This window comes from Sceloporus occidentalis, unplaced genomic scaffold (assembly GCF_023333645.1).
Source record: "Sceloporus occidentalis isolate IW3139 unplaced genomic scaffold, rSceOcc1.0.p SCAF_1, whole genome shotgun sequence".
Lineage (NCBI taxonomy): Eukaryota > Metazoa > Chordata > Lepidosauria > Squamata > Phrynosomatidae > Sceloporus > Sceloporus occidentalis.
Genome location: NW_028316981.1, coordinates 118,544,531 through 118,550,973, shown reverse-complemented (window position 1 = coordinate 118,550,973; position 6,443 = coordinate 118,544,531).

The window sequence follows — 6,443 nt, the reverse complement described above, 5'->3', positions numbered from 1 at the left end:
ACAAACAAAAAATAGAACAGCAAATCTAAAAAATCAATACAAAGTTGACTCCAAATGATACACAACTATGTCTGCAGTGCCACGAAGGAGCCTACAGATTTGTAGACATTTGCACATTTCTGAGGAGGAACTAATGCAGCTTAGTAAAGGTAGCCACAGAAACAGCCTATCCCATCTACTACTGAAATCCCTGCAGTCATAGGAGCTTGAACAGAATCTCTTTAATGCACAGATAGAGCTTTGAGGGCTGGACTAGGATTCTGGAAACCAAGTTTTGAATCCCTGCTTTTCAGCCATGGAAATCCACTGTGTGCCCTTGGACAAGACATCCTCTCTCAGCCTGAGAAGCAAGGGCAACCCCCCTCTGAACAAATCTTGCCAAGAAAACCCAGTGATAGGGTCCCCATTACTTGAGAGCACACAATGACAAAAAATAAAAATCATGGATGGAGAATCTTCACAGATGTTTTAGAACACAACCTACTGACCCTGCTAGTTGGGGTTTTGGGAGTTGAGGTCTCAAACATCTAGAGAGCAAAATTTTCAACTTTTCTGCTTTAATGAACTTTAGTGAGCAGTCTGTGTGTGTTAGGGAAAAATACTTATGAGTATTCCTTGCCTACACATGGGCTACTTAAAGGCACATAAAAATTGAGTCAACTATGCAGATCCCAGATGGTTAATTATAAATGTGCCATTAATTAATAATAAGGTCTAAGGGAACCTAGCCACAGAAATAAAATACAAGCTTTAAAAAAAACCTCACCATCAATATAAAAACAATCATTAAAAAAAAGTCATCAACAGATTTTAAACATGCATTTTAACTATTTACAGAAACCCATTGGCAGCCAATGCAAAATTGGAACCAATGCATCTGACTGCATAGATCACAAAAAGCTATGGATGGCTCTTAAAGTCATGGGAGTGCTCCCTTATCTGATAGTAACTGATGATAACTCTGTACTGGGGACAAGAGGCTGATAGTCCCGATGATAGTCTGATAATCCCAATGATAAATCTATACTCAGAAAAGAGTGTTGTGTTGGAACAGAATCTGGAGAAAGATTTGTTGCTAGTTGTCAAAGGGGTCAGGCAAGGCTGCATTCTGTCACCCTATTTGTTCAACTTGTATGCAGAGAATATCATAAGAAAAGTAGGTTTAGACTCAGAAGAAGGAGGAATAAAGGCAGGAGGAAGAAACATCAACAATCTAAGATATGTGGACAACACCATATTACTAGCAGAAAACATCACAAATTTGGAAAAATTAATAAGGAAGATCAAAGGAAGATCAAAAAGCTTGATGCTGAACATAAAGAAAATAAAAATAATGACCAAAGAAGGAATACATAAATTCAACCTAGAAAATGAGGAAATCAGACTAGTTGGAGAGTTCCTGTATTTGGATCAAACGGGGGCGGGTTATAGACTGCCGCTTTGAGGCGGTCTGCCGCCGCCGCCGTTTGCTCCGTAAGGGAGCTGTCGCAGCCACACCGCGCAGCTCCCTTGCGGAGCAAAAAAGAAGCTCCAAAATGGAGCTTCTTTCTGCGGCGCCCTAATGATGTCGCGAGGTGCTGCTGGCGCACTCGTGACGTCATTAGCACCGCGACACGTTCGGACGCGTAAAGATGGCGCCGGCCATGTGGAACGGCCGGCGCCATATTGTACGGACAGAGTCCATATTAGAGCCAGGGGCGTCTAGAAGAGACGCCCCTTTTTTAAAATGGGATGTCCTGCGGACGTCCCAAGTGCCGGTCTGTAACCGGCCATTGATCAGAACAGAGACTGCAGTCAAGAATCAGAAGATTAAGAATGGGAAAGGCAGCTATGAAAGATCTAGACAAGATCCTAAACAATAAAGATATATGGGTTTTTTGTGGGTTTTTCGGGCTATGTGGCCATGTTCTAGAAAATTTTCTTCCTGACGTTTCACCAGCATCCTCTTTTGCATTAGCCTCCCAGCCTGAGGCCAGCCATCAGCAACAGAGCAATACACATGCAAATCACTCCTGCATTCCCAGGCTCACACAGTATATACAGACCCACTTTTCCCAGGCAAGCATTCTCTGAAGATGCCAGCCACAGATACAAGGGTCATCATGACTCAGGATTGACCAAATAATAATATCATTTAGCTAAAACAATTTGAAATTCCACACATTAAACTCCAAAGTTACAAAGGTAACATGAGGCTATGCAAATCAGAAAGGCTGCACATGTTACAACTGTAATATTTCAAGGGCCCCAGGCTAGGAGTGATCAGCACAGATTTACTGCTGGTACACAGGAGTTGCTAACATTAAAATATTTGTGTCCAAGAAGTCCTGGTTAAACCTTGGGTTGGGAGGACTGAGAGCAGAAATGCTGAGTCAGAGAAGGGCAAGCAGAAAAACAGGTGTAGAATGGCTCTGCCATCTAGTGGCAAAGTGAGGCTGTACAGGTTTTTATTAGTTGTAAGTATGTACTCAGATATACACAAATGAAAATAACACAAAATTCAAACCCCACAAAGCAGTGATACCTTTTTTGGACCAACTAAAAACACAAAAGACATCATGAAAGCTTTTGAAGCTCCATTGGCTTCTTCATCAGGCAAAAGATGTTTAAAAATCATACAGGAGTCAATGGTCTTCGTTTTGTATCAGAAGTTGTTTCTATTGTAGATAAGTTGGCTAGGAGTGATCTCAGTGCAAGCAGAGGTCACTTCCCTTCTTGGCTATGTGGAAACTGAGGCCCGTTACAGACCACCCAAAAGGGGCGGTCTCAGGCCGCTGCCGATTGCAGCGCGGAGTCGCAGCAGCCAAACCATGCGACTCCTCCGCGCTGCAAAGAAGGAGCGCGAAAATCGCGCTCCTTCCAGCAACCCGGAAGAGATGCTGCAAGTGCCAAAGCACGCACTCACGGCGTCACTTCCAGGCCGCAACGTGCGGACGCAGAGCGTTCGCTATGTCAAAATGGCGGCGGCCGTGTGGAACGGCCGCCGCCATTTGTTACGGACTCTGCCTGTAATAGGGTAAGGGGCGTCCCTTATGGTGGTGTGTAACGCACCTTAGACAAAGGCAGTAAAATTTAAAACTCCATTAGCAAAGTTACTTCCTTGCCTCTGGGCTTGCCACTTCATCTCCATACACAAAGGCTAGTTCCCAGTGCCTTTGTTCACAAACACCATTGTTAAAACTGGACTTGCCACTTCATTTCCATACACAAAGGATTGTGAATTGACATCTCATGCACCAATGGCATATATAGGTATATCCCTGGCTTTCCACTCCACCAGATGCATCTGAGGAAACAGAGTTAAGTCTACAATGCTGCCAACCTCTATCGTTCAGTTAGGTCCAAAATACACTGCAGGAATAATCCAATTTGAGACAGCTTTGACTGCCTGGCTCAGTGCTAGGGAATCCTGGGAATTGTAGTTTATTGTGGCACCAGAGAACTCTGACAGACAGAGAAGGCTAAATGTCTCACAAAACTACAGCTCCCAGAATTCCTAGTATTGACCCAGAGGTGTCAAAGCAGTCTCAAACTGGATTATTTTTGCAGTGTGTTTTGCATCTTTGTCTCAAAGGTGCTACAAGATCTCTACATACTTCCATGTCTCTGTCCTTTGTGGTGCCACAGCCCCCTTTCTTAGGCAAAGATTTTGTTGCATTTTGTTTCACAGCCAACACAGCTTTCCTGTAATTTGTTATGGTGAGCAAAGCTTTCTAAAATATACAGGTCTCTCTAAGGTTCAAACAATTAAAAATCAGAAATCAGTAACAAGAATATACCAGTAAGCAAATGTCTAATGGGCATATGTATTGTTTTGCGACCAGAAGGGACTCTGCAGACAGATTCATGTGATCCTGAAGCCACACTGAAATAATAATAATAATAATAATAATTTGTTTTATTTATATACCGCTATTCCAAAGATCATAGCGGTGAACAGCAAGTAAACTAATTAGCAAGTAATAGAACTTATTGTTATGGGATAGAAAAGTGAAGTGATTCAACTCCTCTGCTTGCTGAAGTGTTTCTAAGTGTGTAAAGCTTGTGGAATTTTAACAATCTTTTCAAAGCTTTGTCTGCAGTGATATCGTAAACGTAGAATTCAAAGACACAGCCATCTTTGTCTGAAAAATAAGTATGCAAAGGGACCTTGCAACACCTTTGAGACTAACTGAAAGAAGTTGGTAGCATGATCTTTGTAGACTTGAGCATTTGCTACTACCCCCTGCTTTAGGCACAGAGTATGAAATGTGAAGCTGAAGGCTTTCATGGCCAGCATCCATATTTTTTTGTGGATTTTTCGGGCTATGTGGCCATGCTCTAGAAGAGTTTATTCCTGACGTTTCGCCAGCATTCGCCACCAGCAAAATAATAACATGAAATGTATAGAGCCAGTGTGCTGTAGTGGGTTGATGGCTAGACTGGATTTTGGAGAGAGGAGGGTTCGAATCCTGATCTGTGCAGGGTGACCAGATGTCCTAATCACAAAGGAGGGAAAGGTATTGCAAAATTTAAGACGTTCAAGAAAAAACGAAGAACACTACAAAATAAAAGCTAAAAACACTCATATAAATATAGATTCCTATTTCTTATAATGGAGGGTGTTTTGAGATTCCTCCTAGCTGAAAGGCTGAAATATAGAGGGTACATTTAAAGTGGAATTTTACTATGCTCAGAAAGTACTGAAATGTATGGAGGGCAAGGGTTGCCAGGATGGTGGACATCAGGTCATGTCAAATCCTTGGCTCTGGAATGCAAAGACCCTGAAGTGGTTCCTGCTTTAAGCTAATATTCAGAACAAAAGAATGTAATACAGGACAGTTGGAGGCAGTAAAAGAAAAACCTATAGGTAATAGTTTGATTGAAGGGTATCATGACGGGTAGAGAAACGCAGGTCAGACGTATGAATGACCATCCAATGAGGGCGAAGGGGGTGTATATGTTTTAATTCATATGTAACCAATGAAATGTAATTTCTGGTTTTCTTTGTCCAAAGTACTATAAAAGCTTGGTTCACATTGAAATCTGGGCCCCAGTAATTTGGAGTTATTTCCTTCTGGAGATGCTGCAGCTAAATAAGCCATGTGAACTTGAAGGCTTTCATGGCCGGCATCCATAGTTTTTTGTGGGTTTTTGGGCTATGTGGCCATGTTCTGGAAGAGTTTCTTCCTGACGATTCGCCAGCCTCTGTGGCTGGCATCTTCAGAGAATTCTCACACAACAAACTTCAACTCTCAGAATTCCATAGCTTTGAGCCAGGGCAGTTAAAGCGTTGCCAAACCAGGTTATTTCTCCAGTGTGGATGCAGCCTATGCCCCCACTGTCCATAGAAAAGCAACTCAGTATTGCCAACAAGCCTCAAAGATATTTCCCCACACGTTTGACCAAAACACACCAAATCCCCCCCACATCACACCAAATATGTTTACTTTAACATGAAGGGGGTCCAGGAAGCTTTGTGCCAAATAGAAACGTGTTCGGCTGCAACCGCACTGCAGAAATAAATCCAGTTTGACACCCTTTTAATTGCCATGGCTCAGTGCTAGGGAATCCTGGGAATTCTAGTTTTTGGAGACATTTAACCTCTCTCTCAGCAAACTCTGGTGTGACAACAAACTACAATTCCCAGGATTTCATAGCACTGGGCCATGGCAGTAAAAACGGTATGAAACTGGATTGTGTCTGGAGTCTGGAGTAAAGATGCAGCCTGAGTTGGGTCCAAGACACACTGCAGAAATAATCCAGTTTGAGACTGCTTTAGCTGCCCTGGCTCAGTGCTAGGGAACCCTGGGAAGTGTAGTTTTGTGAGACATTGAGCCTTCTCTATCAGAAAGAGCTCTGGTGCCACAACAAACTACAATTCCCAGAATTCCATAGCACTGAGCCAGGAGAGTTGGCTGAGCTTTTCCTGAGGGGGGGGCAACCACTGTCCTCTCTCTGATTGGCTGTTAATGTGGCTCCATCCAAACAGGATTGGTTGCTCTGTAGCCTGGCTCTCAGAGGGAGTCAGGGGCTCAGAGAGAGAGAGCTTTTTCTGAGGGCGGGGGCGGCGACCACTCTCCAGTCCTCTCTCTGATTGGCTGAAAACTGTGAGTGTGTGACACTCCAAAGGAGGCTGGAGCTGAAATGGGCGAAAGTCACCAAATCTGCACTGAAATAGAGCCAGACGCCAAAATCACACCAAAAGCGTTTAAAAACCCCCATTTTCGTGTGAAAGTCCCCACATTGGCAACACTCCCTCCCTCCAGGAATCTGACTCCGCCCCCCGCCGCCATTTTGTACAGGGTTCCTCCCTCGCAAAGCCTGGGGCCGCCTAAAAACCGGAAGTAGGGCGTCTATGCAATCTCGCTCCTAAGCCAATCAGGGGACGGAGAGCTTTGATTGGCGTCTCTCGGGGCGAATCCTTCGCTGCCTTTAGGAGGGAGGGGGGCTCTCCTCGGCGG